We start from the raw sequence: 14,210 nt of genomic DNA, 5'->3' as shown, positions 1-14,210 counted from the left end.
TTTTCGAAAAAAACCTTCTTGTATTTAACCCAAGTATATCCTTTATAGTCTCCAAGACTTGATAAACTGCAACTAGAAGAAAGGGAAATCATTAAAACTCCCGAAAACTTTAAAAAGTTTACAAAGTAAGGCTGATCCAAAATATATAATTAAGTATGGTATTTAAAACGATCATAGTTTTAAAACACATAAACTATCAAAACATACACTATGGAAAGATCAATTTTATTTACCTGTGGTGGCGTAACGGGTAAGCTCTTATTTGGGAGTTCGTGGGTTAAAATTCTGGCATATGGAAACATTAGTACCTGTCCCTCCGCAAAGAAAAAATAGAGGGGGTTATTGTTTTATAAAATTATGTTTTTGTGGTTATCACTTTTACTTTTCCTTAATACTGATGTGAAATGTACAACACCATTATGTAGAATCAGACAGTAAATTTCAACTCGAATTACTCCGATGCAACGGATCCACAATACTGCGGCGGTATCCATGATACATCGATTTGTAGTTGAACAATGGAACAGAATTGAACAGCATAAAGTTGGATAAAGTTACAACTGTATAAGCTTGATATAAGATGACTCGCTTGCCAGCTAGGTAGGTATCCACTTTTAGAACTTAAATATTTTAAATAATGTTTTATGTAATCTAAAAAAATAATGTTAGAAATCTTGCTGTGTAACCTGTGTATGTGTTGTGTTAAGTAAATAAATAACTTATCTATCTATCTATCTAAATACATTGAAGATACAACATAACCTAACATAACATAGTAAAAGCATTAAAAAACAGGAAATTGATTTCGCTTTTGATATTTTGGGTCTGATATAGCTTAAAACATAACAACATAAAAAATATGCTACGACATTTTGCTACGAGTTCGTAGCAAGCTACGACATGTTGCTACGGCGTAGCCATATCTTTGTAGCATATTTCATCAAATGTGTAATAAATCGTTACTATTAGTATTATAAAGTTTAGTATACGTAAGTATGGATCAGCATAATTTACTGCCTTCTATGACGTATGCTATCCCAATTCAATAATTACACTCACGGGCAATGAAAAGGTTCCACTGAGTAAAACACTTAATTACTTCTAAACGGAAAAACTAGCTTAATTACGCCTTTTGCAACATTGGAGTACATTAAACAGAGCATCAGAATATTACCAACTTAAACCGGTAATATTTATTATTTATTTCATATTTTAAATTAAATGTTTGAAAAAAAAAGGTCGTTTAGCATCGACATTTTGTGAGTGGAACATTTTCATTGCCCGTGATGGTATTTAAAAATGGTACGTTAGGCTAATGTCGTTTCACAAGTGTAGTTATATACCACTTTATGTAACACTAAGGCGGCAATAATTGAAACAACCAAGTGAAATCGGACATAGACATGTTGCTACTCAATAAAGAGTAACCTTCTATCAGTGCTCGCTTCAATGGCAGGTCATTGAACCCATATTTAGTTAAATTTTCTACTAAAATATTTAGAAATGTTAATATCCCTTTTTATCAATTTGTAGTCAATTTCACATTAATTATTACTGTGTAGGTTTGTAGCATTACACAGTAATCGTGCGTTTTGTAGCACAAATCCTGAGTACACCTAAGTGCCCTTTTCCAATGTATTACTTTGTACCAAAAACGGTTGTCTGGAAGAGATCGCTCTTAGCGATAAGACCGCCATTTGTGAATTTATGTTATGTAAGTAAAATTTAAGTTATGTTTCATGGTGTGCAAATAAAGATTATTATTATTATCCTGCAATTTCACAAATTAGAAGTTACGTTCTATAAATATTTGATAATGCATGATAACATATATTATGCAAAATGGTAAGGCCTTACCTGTACTTACACAAATACATACACAGGTCTGAAATTACATTGAAAATGAAAGCGACTGCATCAGCTCGCCATTCTGTAAAACCTTTCTTCTCATACCATTTTTAGAACACCCTGTATAAGACATCTCGATCACGAATAAAACTCCCCCTGTAGATCCACCTGCACGTATCTAGGGCATGTTTTACATAGAGCTCGTAAAGTGTTATGTTTACGACCTTCTGTTCTCTGTGACTGTGTGTGTGTGTGTGTGTGTGTGTGTCATACGAAAGAGATAGGGTTGTTTGTGTGTGTGCTTTTGTTTGACCATTGATGGAATAAAGAGGTGGTATTAGTATGTCTGTGTGTCTACCAAAGTGCCGAAATTAATAGAATAATTTTAATGTTTATTAAAATATTAATGGTGACTTGTGGCTGTTTTATGCACCATTTTTAGCTCCATAATAATTGCTAAAAGACAATGGTATTAAACACAAAATACGATTTATACAAGAAAGTTTATGAATAACGTATACAAAAAGCTTCCTTTAAATATCTCTATTTTTGATTTTTGTTTTCTTTTATCCCAGTCTGCTCGTACATCCAAGCAACATAATATTTTGATATTTCATTTTGAACCACCATCTGGTAGAAGCGAATAAAAAGTGCATACTTGTTGTAGAAGTAGATTTGATATTCAAGAGGCGTTCCTACTTCTACATAACTGAGAGACGCTTATGAGAACGTATTTTATTATTAATAAAGTTTTTATTATTACTGAACGTTATTATTTTACTGTACAATCATATTCTTACTTTAAAAAATACTGTCTCTGTATGTTCTTATTATTTCAGAGGACAACGCGGCATAAGTTTAGTTCGTTACATGCAAAATTTACGAACAAAAAGATAAAAATATTGTGTGTATAAAATAGGTAATTTCATTAAGTAGGTAGGCCTAATTCTCTTATAATCGAGTCGGTGATGATTATAAGGGTTACACTATGGTTTGTAACGGTCGAGGGTAACCCTGAACATAATGTAAAAGAAGCGGGTAATATTTCACTCGAGGAGGTTAATTTTTACTAAGTATTTAGTTTAAGGATAACTTAGTTAAAATTCATAGATATCCAGTAGTGCATAGATGTAGAAAACTGAGGAAGAAGATTGTAAAATAAAATAAAATAAAGTAGTGATGATAATGATAATAAATATAAAGCCTTCATTAATATAGAATAGAACGTGACTGAAATTACGCTTTCACGATATTTTCTCTCCCAGCAAAATAGATACGCGATGTAATTGCTGTTAGTGAGATGAATATAAAATATAAAAATATTTTTATATATAACATAAAACTCAGTTTTCCCCGAGGAGGCGAGGCTGTAACCTTATTCGTGGTAATTTCAAAATGGCCGCAATTTTTCGGTTATTACACTTTTCGCGCCAATTCACTTTATTTCTATGGGATTTAAGAGAAGTGAGTATTTTAGTCGGAAATGTTTATAAGGAAATTTGTGTTTGTGAGTTCATTAAATTTATTTGATTTTGCTTTTATTTATGTGTATAAATACTAAGTTAGTAAAAGTAGAAACAATAAAATAAGCTAGTCATACGTAAAACCTGCAAAGTTTAATAAGCAGCTGGTTGAAATAATTAATAATTATGTTCACATTAAACTTACTACCATTAAATTAACTAAGTTCTATGTTTCACACGTCAAACCTTGTTCACCGTGAGCTTTTTAATTTCAATACCTGAAACAAAAATAAGCAAAATTTAGTACCCGTACTAAATATGTAATTTATAATAAATTGTGTACATAGGTACATTTTTAAAAACAATTGCTATGTAATGTCTGTCAAAGATATACATATAGATGTAGATAATGTAGGTAGGTATGTATAGAAATACGTGGCATCATGAACGTATTCCTTTTATAAAGACGGTTTAAAATATAAATGTCGCTAAAAATATCCGCCGAAAGATTTACGGGCAAAATAAAACGACAAGTTTCGTAGCATTCGTAGCGCTACGGAGCTACGCCGTAGCCGCGTCGTTGCAGTGTCGTAGCAAGATGGTGCCATAAAATTAGGTCTGTGAATATAGCAGCAGAAACTAGCAGCAATTTTTGTATGGCCGAATATGTTTTAAAAAAAGGCAATTGTAGCAGAATTCTGTTAGCACTACATGCTAGAGAATATATCAATGAACTTATAGACATATATCACATTTACCAACGTGCTCCGGGAGATTAATTACGTCACAATTACTTTACGGCGTGGCGTGCGCCTTATAAAGTGCAGCTAGCAGCAGTTACCAGTTTTGCTAAACTGCTAGCTGCGTGTCCTAAGGCGCGGGTGTGTGACGATGACGTCATGTCATCCAAAATTGCTGCTGGCTGGCAGCGATTTTAATAACGCCGAAGTAATTGTTATGTAATTAATCTCCGGGAGCACGCTGTTAAATGTTTTGTATGCCCATAAGTTCATTGCAGTGTCCTCTATCATGTAGTGCTAAGCGTATCGTGTAGAATTGGTATTTTTCTTAATAATTATGAAAAAATAGTCGCCCATATAGGAAAATTTTATGTTAATCAAGTTAAAACTTGATAAGAACTAAATCTACCACTCACCGAGTGTATGTAATGGATAGACGATGGTATATAGATCGTAGCAATAACTACTTTACATGCGTACATGGTCAAGGGACTTCAAAATAATGAATTAAATTGTAAGTAACTGAAAAATAGTCAGGCTAGGAAAGAATGTGAAGGAGTTTTTCACTGAATCAATTATCAGTACCGTGGTCTAGTTGGTTAAGAGATCTATACGTTTGTCCTTAAAAGTCGTTGGTTCGCGACACACCGCGGATCTTTCTTTTGTTTTATGTTATTAGTGTGAAGCGTTTTTCTTTTTGTATTTTATTTATTTTGATAGTGTAAAGCGTTTTTCTTCTTTTATTTTATTTTGATAGTGTGCAGTGTTTTGGGATTTAACGTTTAATGTTTTTGATGGATGTTCGACATGTTAAACTGCTCAACATTAAATTTAATTTTGCTAATGGGTGCAGATAGGAAAATATTATGTTTTGTAAATAAAGTTAAACCTTGATAAGAATAAAAATCAGCAAGCTGGGTGTGTACAAACATAATTATATATTAAGTATAACTTATAGGTGACACATCTCATAAAAGCGCCATCTATATACATTTTAATTAACTATCTTGTACTCTTTAATACATATTATGTGTAAAATGACGCAGACGCAATGATAATTAGCATTAGGCCTAACCTACGTATTTGATTATGAATTGATGACGCATCATGATGCTATGAACTACTAAGTGTATCAATAAACATCATAAATCAACTATACCGAATGACAACTTACTTTGAAATAATAATTACATTTAAGTATTATATATTGATCCAGTAGCTAGTTAAAATAATTTTATTTATCAGTGTATGTAAATAAAAGTTACCAAGACAAAATGTATTTATATTGTTCAAATCCACATTAGAAACTACATCAGCATATTAAATTATTTTTATTTTATTGCGATGAGTGTTGTTGCACGCTACTGACCAACAGATGGCGTTACTGGTATCTTAATAATAAAAAATAATAATACCACCCACCCGATGCCGGGGAGAACCCCTGTTCCTCATCTCTGTCTTGCCTTTATTGGTTGTCCAGAGAGAAAACTGACGAGGAACAGGATTTCCCACCTCTTGCTTGCCTTCATTGGCTGGCTTGATTGGTGTACCGCTAGAGCAGAAATGCTCGAGGTAGGATGTATTACCCAGTAAGGTGCTTGTAGGGGTCTTGACCGATAACGCGATTGCTCTGAGAGCCGTGGAATACCTCTCCTTCCTTACCACCTCATGCCATGTTGCCCCCTTGTTGCTACGCCACTGTAATGTACTAGCGACTGTTTTGGGGGGCCCATTTAATGTGCGTGCGAGTCACCCCCTGCCTTTTTATCCGTGTGTGAAACATATACAAAATATAATACAATACATACAATTACAGATATTTATTGAAAAAAATACACTTATGCGTGCGATTTAAATTGATTAAAATTCAATAAGGAGAACGGCAGTGGGCGTACCGCCTTTTTTTTGGAGCGTTTCAGAACCATGTTTTCACCATTTATTAATACAGTGTAGATAAGGTATTTTCAGTAATTACAATATTTTTAGAAGTCGGGGGAAAGGAAAAAATGATAAATGAAGAATATTTAAATCTAAGGATAATGGAACGTAAAAACAAACATATAGAGAACGGAACGTAACAATAGTGGTGCCAGACCTCGGAATATAACCAGCAAATCCGAGCAAAAAAGTAATCGAATCGAATAGAAATATCGATACATTCTTAAATACAAAAGATATTTTATTTATCAATAAATTACATGTTCTGGTACTATTTGTGCCAAAACTAGTACATTTGGTTTATAAAATATGATTATATTTAAGTCTTGAAGACTTTTATCCATAGTAAACCATTTTCTTTTTCTCTTTATTCGATTCACTATCATCGATATTTTTTTAATATTTAAATCTAGTAACACTGAATCTTGCTTGTCAATCTTGTCATAGTAGTTGTTATTTCATTTTCCATTACCTAACCTAATTATTTAATATTTTGAATACCGCTGAAACTGCTGAAGATATAGAACAAATGTGACAAAGGGGAGAACCAGACCCGGTTCCTGCTCCACCTCCCCGGCAGGCTCCCGTCCCACTTCTTCATCAGGAACCTGCAGAAGCAGCAGAACAAGAACACGCAAAATTCTGACAATATTTTCTTTGAACCATAGGATGATAAATACCTAAGTCAAATATGAGAAGAGCAACTGCGTTCTGCAGTTCGAATCCCGGCGCTGACATGTACCAATGTGTTCTTTGAATTTAATTAAAATGTATACCATCACACTTACAGTGAAGGAAACCTGCATACCTATCTAGATTTAGCACATCTAGAGAGCCAGGTGCAGGTACTTACACCCCAACAGAGAATAGAATAGAGTAGGTAATAGGAACATAAAATTCCTAAAGTTGATTCCAGGCAAATTATGTTATGTAAATAAAACAATGATCTTTTAAACAGTATATTTTATTTCATTACATTACTCGCCAAATGCATACCCATATAGTAGAACCTTTACATATAGCATTTCGAAATGGCATAGCAGATCCCTGTTGCGGAATGGCAATTTAAAACTTCAGAAGTTGGATAAGTATAACATTATTCCATAATGAAAGTAGTAGCCTGATCTAGTCAATAATATTAATAAAATCATTTTATTTATTATGTACGTTGCACGTCCCGTATTTATTTAAACGTAAACATACAACTTGATATACCTAACATAATAATATTATTATCAAATTATTATTCACGTTGTTCGTCTTATGTTGTTCAAGTGTTGACGTTTAGTTGTTGACATGACACATTTTTTTATCATTTCAATTTTTCTGCTCTGGTTTTGTCAATTTTTATCATTATACTGAGATCCAACCTAGACATTTATGACGTAAATCACAGAGTACTTGGCATAAACATTACTTCACTTGACGTTCCATTCTTCCTGTATGAATGTTTACGTTCCATTGCGACTACATTTTAAAGATTCTTTTTTTCCGTTTTTCTCTTTTCTCCCAGCTTCTAAAAATCTAGTTATTTATTTATTTGTGTACCTATACAGTGACTCTCTAAACATGGTACTTTCATTACGGAACCCGTCATTTTCATAGGGGTACCAAACGTCCTTAGAACTCTGCCATTGTCCAATTAGCGTGCGTTCTCTTTGGGGGATAAAAATATTCCAAAGTAGGGATGTTCGATCATCACTTTGGTTGTCTGTCACTCGATTCGATAGCACATTCAGGTACTCGATTCATTCAAAAAAACTATATATTTGAAGTCGTTAGTCTACATAATACGAAAATTACAATGTATAAATCATTGGGGAACAATTTTGGAAGCATAATTTTATTTTAAGAACTGATCCCTTATACCGAACTTGTATTGAATTTGTTTCGACTTCACGATAGGGGACTGGGGAATCAGGTATTATTAAAATTATTATGTTTTACTTTTTCTCCTCTTTGACAGTTGTCGTCTATTCGAACGTTATACAGTGTCTGAGTTGTACTGAACTGTCAAACCCTCAGAACACAGATTTTGTGTCAGCTCACATCTTATTTCCAGAGAGGAAATTCTATATCTGCCCTCATGCGTTCTCTACAGCAACGACGCTTGAAAAATAAACATTCTGAACTTGTAAATTTTACTAAATAGAAGTAAGAAGAATATTGTACAAAATAAAGGCTTGTACAAAAACTCAACTGACAGTTGTCAAGTAAAACGGCTCATTAGTGGGACAATATTATATTATTACAGGTTAACTCGATTGACGAACAAGACAGACCGTGTGTACATCACTACAATAGTAGTAGTGTTGCCAGTAAAAAAAATATTTTTGAAATCACAGAACGTTCATAAATCTATTTTCATCGCAGAGAAAAAAGAACGTTCATAAACACTGAGCCAATAAACTACATACAGTGGTTAGGGTGGCAAGCCGACTCGTGTGCCTCTGCCAGTGGTGAGGGTGGCAAGCCGACTCGTGTGCCTCTGCCCAATTAGAACAAAATGCAAAAATACCCTTCTAATCACATCAATTGTTTACAGATTTTGAAGTGCTGAGTTTTGGATTGCCTAGAGCGTGGTGTTGATGACTTTGAGAAGACGTTGCGGTCGAGGACGTCACGCCATCAGGAAAGGCCGTGTTACAAATATAACTCCGAACCTCAGAATAATAACAGGAAGCAATCGTATTTACACCGCGACGACGTACTCTGTGGTCGGCAGATAAGCCATGGCGTGAAACGTCAAAAAGGAGATGTCAATGTCATTGTCAAGGAAGGGGGGAGTTGATTTGAATATGGAGTCGTGTTCTTGTATTTTCTGATTTAATTTGTTTGTTATCGATATAAATCCTCATGTTTTCAAGTTGTATTAATGATTTATGGTAAAACAAACCTATTTCACAAATGAGTTTACTTTTTGTGTCACCTTTTCCTTCTGGTTTTAACAGATTTGTAAATCTATTTTCATCACAGAAAAAAACGAACGCTATAATAAATAAAATTATTTTACTACCTAACTGGACCAATCAAAGTCAAAATCGGTCAAAAATCATCATGAATCGGTGAATTGTCTATGACAGCAACCTATTTGGGCATTTCAAATCTCAATGTAAACAAAATGTTATCCAAACAAACAGACAGCAGCAAGTGAAGAATTACAGTTAACAAGACTTTTACCTACTTGGATAACAGCGCAAGCGACCAAATGACAACAGATGGTACAGACATCTGAAAAGGTACGTAACTCTACTAACTCTCACACAAACCACAACAGGCTTCCTCCTATTGAGATACCAAAATTCGGTGGCACAGTTAGTGAATACTATGCGTTTATGAACTTGTTCCAAAGTGTAATTGGCACATGATAGGTTATCCCAATGTGATAAGTTTTACTATCTGCATTCTCTTGTTTATGGGGAGGCGTTAGATCTAATAAAACATCTATCTCTGGACAGTTCTAACTATGTGATTGCTCTGGAACTACTAGCCAAGCGTTATGACAATAAATTGATTGTTATAAACCACCACATTAACTCAATATTAGATATGAAACCGATCACTAAATGTACAGCACAGAATATAAGGGAATTCATAGCTACAGTCAGACAGCATAGTAGTGCGTTGAAAGGCTTAAATATACCGGTTGACTCATGCGACTTAATAATAATTGCGATCATTCAGCGGAAACTAGATCAATATACATTGCAAGGGTTTCACTTTCTTTGACTTTTCTAGAAAAAAGAGCTGCAGCAATGGGAAACATCACATCCTGCGAGTCTACAGGCCAGAGTGTGAGTAAGGACACTCCAAAAAAGCCGTCATACATAGCTAACAACATCAAACCCATCACTGAAGAACCCACATGTAAGTACTGTCATGCTTCTAATCACAAACTATTTAGATGTGAAAAGTTTAAACTAGCTGCAGTGCATGAAAGGATTTCATATGTGGCCAACAATAAGCTATGCACTATATGCCTCAACAACCACCAAAAATGCAGATTTTTCTTTAAGTGTGGTATCTACAAAGGCAAGCACAACACCTTGCTTCATAATAGCCAACCCGCTGCCGCTGCTGCTACTAATCATGTTTCATTGATGTCTAACATACAGAGTGAGGTATTATTGCCTACAATATCTGTCAAGCTTCAAGCTAAAAATGGTGAGCATATCTATGCTAGAGCTCTACTAGATTCAGGGAGCTCTGTAAATTTTATCCTAAAGGATCTAGCTAAGCGAATTAATACTGAGTTCTTCGATGAAGAAAACAATTGTTGGTGTGTGCAATGCTTCCAACACAACCAACCAAAAGGCTCGATTTGCTATCCAGTCAGCCAACAGTGATTATAAACTCACTGTTCTATCATGCATTGTCCCCAACATAACATCTTCAATGCCTCATTTCCGTGTCAATGTACAGGACATCAACATACCATCTCACATTCAGCTTGCCAATGCTTCAGCGAACCTAGAAATATAGATATTTTACTTGGGTGTGACATCATGTTTCAGATCCTACTGCGTGAGAGACTGCCAGTGATACCAGGTCAGCTGTTTCTACACAACACTCAGTTCGGCTACATTGTTGCTGGCACTGCACCATTGAACAGCGAGGGATGTTCATCACTACCAAGTAACTTTTGCAAGTCAGTATCTGAGGCTGTCTCAACAGAGTCTTTAAATAGGAAAATAGATGGGTTCTGGGAATGTGAGAAGGTACCTGAAAAAGGGAACTATATTCCTACTGAATTAAATCCAGCTGACTGTCTGTCAAGAGGTGTAGATCCTCACAGTCTACTGAATAATCAATTTCATGAAACTGAATTCAAACATAGTGTAGAATCAGTAAATGTGCCTCAGAACTTACCTGAGTTAAAGTGTGAGGCTGAGAAAACAAATATGATACATGCTTAGAGTATATAGATACATGCAATCGGTTTAATATAACCATAAGCCCATAAGCAGTTTATTTGGTTCTTTATGATTGGCTTTGCAGACATACCATCCCATTGTCTGCTTGCCTTCTTACATCTCTTCTTATATCTTTATTTAATATTTTTTTTCTTCTAAATTTCAGCTTTCCTATTTTTTCGGGAATACCGCCGCTGCCCCCGGGCCATGCCTCTATAATGAGAAGGTAAGTGTAGAAATACATTATTTTAAAACAATAAAGTCATTTAAATGATATTGAAACTGATAGACCAGTGTAGCTCAGTCGGATAAGCGCCCGCTTCTCACGCCAGAGATACGGGGGTCAACACCCACATGTGCCAATGAGTTCTTTGAATTTAAGTACAATGTATACCATCGCTCTTACGGTGAAGAAAAACATCGTGAGGAAACCTGCATATCTAGATTTAGCTCATCTAGATATGTGATCTGTTCCTCTCTACCAACCCGCAGTGGACCAGCTGTATCAGGGCCTCTAGTACGGGTTTTGCAATTTACGTAACCGAAAATTTTTTTGTTTTCTTCTGTCACCTGCATAGATTATCTGTCAAAAGTTTCATGATAGTTTCCGCTAGAGGCGCCACTTTGTATGCGAGAAAACTGAAACTTTTATAGTTTTTAGTTCACACAGCAATGTTATTTATTTGGCACGCCTATTTACTAATGTATCGTTTCTTGCCAACAGATCACCTGGGTGAAGATGACGATGCAACATCGACATGTCGAAGTACCCAGCGAATGTGACGACAAAACTACTAAATGGATTTTGATCAACAGACAACCTGGATAGGCAACTTTTTAAAAATCCTAGAATCACTACCAGAAAACTTTTTAGCTCTAAGTTTTATTTTAACAGTTACTAGAAAATAAAACCGAGAGAGAGAGAAAACAGCTGTATTTATTTTAACTCTTTGGACACATGGCGCCATCTGTTGCCGAGTAGCGGTAATAATAGCGACACCTGTTGTCGAGTAGTAGTAACAATGAGTTAGTGCAGTGAGAGTGAAGTGAACGTAACAATTATATTATTTATATATATTTTAATATTTATAGGTTCTATTTAAGTTTAGGTTTATTAGTAGATCACATTTTATTCTGTTTTATTTAATAAAGTATGCTCTTACTTAAAAGAGCTATGATATAATTCAAGCTATCGATTTTAACTGTTACTTGTATCCATATTCTGATTGATAAATAATAAATTTAGAAATATCATTGTGATTTTAATCATACCTACTTATAACAATATAAAATAATTTAACATGATTGTGTTGATGTAGTTTCTAATGTGGATTTGTATACTTAAAATAAAATAAATTTGTCTTGGCATCTTTTATTTACCAAATATTAAGAACCCAAAATAAGTCTGTAATATAACTGGTTACATTCATTACTGTATGTATTTTTAAAAGTAACCATCATTAAAATAAAAAAAAGAAAAAAGATCTTTAGTTGCTTTAGTTAGATTCGATCCACAGACCACAGGGATCTAGTTCGAGGCTGTAACGAACTGGGCTGAGGTGCTGATAATTGTTTTAGTGAAAAATTCCTTCACTTTCTTCCCTAGCCGACAACTTACTTAATACATATTTCAGATGCTTACACTTTTCATTATTTTGAAGTCCCTTGACCATATACGTACATAAAGTAGTTATTGCTACGATCTATATACCATCGTCTATCCATTACATACACTCGATGAGTGGTAGATTTAGTTCTTATCAAGTTTTAACTTGATTAACATAACATAATATTTTCCTATATGGGCGACTATTTTTTCATGATTATGAAGAAATAACCCATTGTTGCGGGATACTGTTAGCACTACATGCTAGAGAATACTTCAATGAACTTATAGACATACAACACATTTACTAACGTGCTCCGAGAGATTAATTACGTCACAATTACATTATATAGCGACATAACCGCAAATATGAGCGACAATTTTTTCATGATTTTGAAGAACAAGCAAATCTACCCAAATTCTGTTAGCACTAGATGCTAGAGAATATTTCAATGAACTTATAGACATATATCACATTTACCAACGTGCTCCGAGAGATTAATTACACCACGATAAATTTACGGCTTCTTTGCGCAATTTGCTGTACAATGTATTCAGGCGCTTTCTCTTTGATTGATTATTTTGAAGTCAATTGAGCAAACACAAAGATGACATATATAGATTTATAATGTATTTACCATCGTCTATCCGTTATTTACACACTCATGTGGGTAGATTTAGTTGTAATTTTTTTTTTAATGAGTGACATTAACTTGTAATGTAATTAATCTGCCGGAGCACTCTGAATGGTGTAATAGTAGTTAGTAAGTTAATTGCAGCATCCCCTAGCATGTAGTGATAACAGAATTTTGCTACTTTTTCTTATTTCTTCATAATCATGAATAATATTTGGCCGTATTGAGTGTCCTTATAATTAATAATTTTGACTAATTTCGAGCACACTGTTAAATGTGTAATATGTATATAGGTTCATTGCAGCATCCCCTAGCATGTAGTGATAACAGAATTTTGCTACTTTTTCTTATTTCTTCATGATCATGAAAACAAATTCACTCATACAAAAAATTTGCTTCTGCTGCTATGTTCACGGCGGTCCATAAAATTTAGCAACTTCAATTAAATTTTAGTTTTGTGGCTTAAAAATTTACAATGTTTAATGCTGAAGTATTTTCTTTTAACTACTTGTACAATATCTTTATTTTAAGTTAGAAGCACTATTAAAATACCTTAGAACAGTTTGATTCTGAGAGCTTTCTGGTGTAAATGATATACATTTTTTTATAAATCAATTCATCATCACTGTTTTAACCCACAGACGTCGACAAACGTTTTAAGGAGAGCTACAACTACAACTGTCCTCAGCCCAATTTACCTACCAAATACCAGCTACTTCACTAAAATCCTGTGTCCAAGGAGGGTGTCCCACGCTATCCTTGCCTTTTCGCATTTCGCAACTTCGCAACTTCATGATAGATACTAAGACAATAGGGAAGGCATCAAGGCAGCAGTATATCCGTAAACAAATAAATATACATTCGCCGGCTCGCCACTCCGTGTTGATTTCATTTACAATTCATCGGAAGTACTTACCGTGATAGACGGCAGGGCTGCCACTCGCTACTTGATTTATACATTTTAATATGTTTTGTGTGGAAAAGTAAAGGGATTGATGGCCTATTTGAATAGGTGTAAGACTAGTGATGAAGGTTTGATAGATTTTGTGCATAAGTTTGGCGTTTGT

General features: G+C 34.4%; 1 protein-coding gene and 1 long non-coding RNA gene across 2 annotated transcripts in view; one reads left to right on the top strand and one right to left on the bottom strand.

Annotated features, from left to right (window-relative positions):
* LOC105398834 (complexin) overlaps positions 1-14,210 on the bottom strand; it is a 272,602-nt gene that overhangs the window by 43,498 nt on the left and 214,894 nt on the right. The gene's annotated exons all lie outside the window — the stretch shown is intronic.
* LOC105386939 lies at positions 7,933-12,270 on the top strand. The gene is made up of 5 exons (XR_007267835.1): positions 7,933-9,228; positions 9,728-9,856; positions 10,504-10,637; positions 11,069-11,128; positions 11,627-12,270. It is a non-coding gene; the product is annotated as an uncharacterized LOC105386939 (long non-coding RNA).

The sequence above is a fragment of the Plutella xylostella genome, chromosome 26 (genome assembly GCF_932276165.1).
Source record: "Plutella xylostella chromosome 26, ilPluXylo3.1, whole genome shotgun sequence".
Classification (NCBI taxonomy): domain Eukaryota; kingdom Metazoa; phylum Arthropoda; class Insecta; order Lepidoptera; family Plutellidae; genus Plutella; species Plutella xylostella.
The sequence above is the reverse complement of the archived record's forward strand: the minus strand, read 5'-3'. Positions and strand labels throughout refer to the sequence as shown.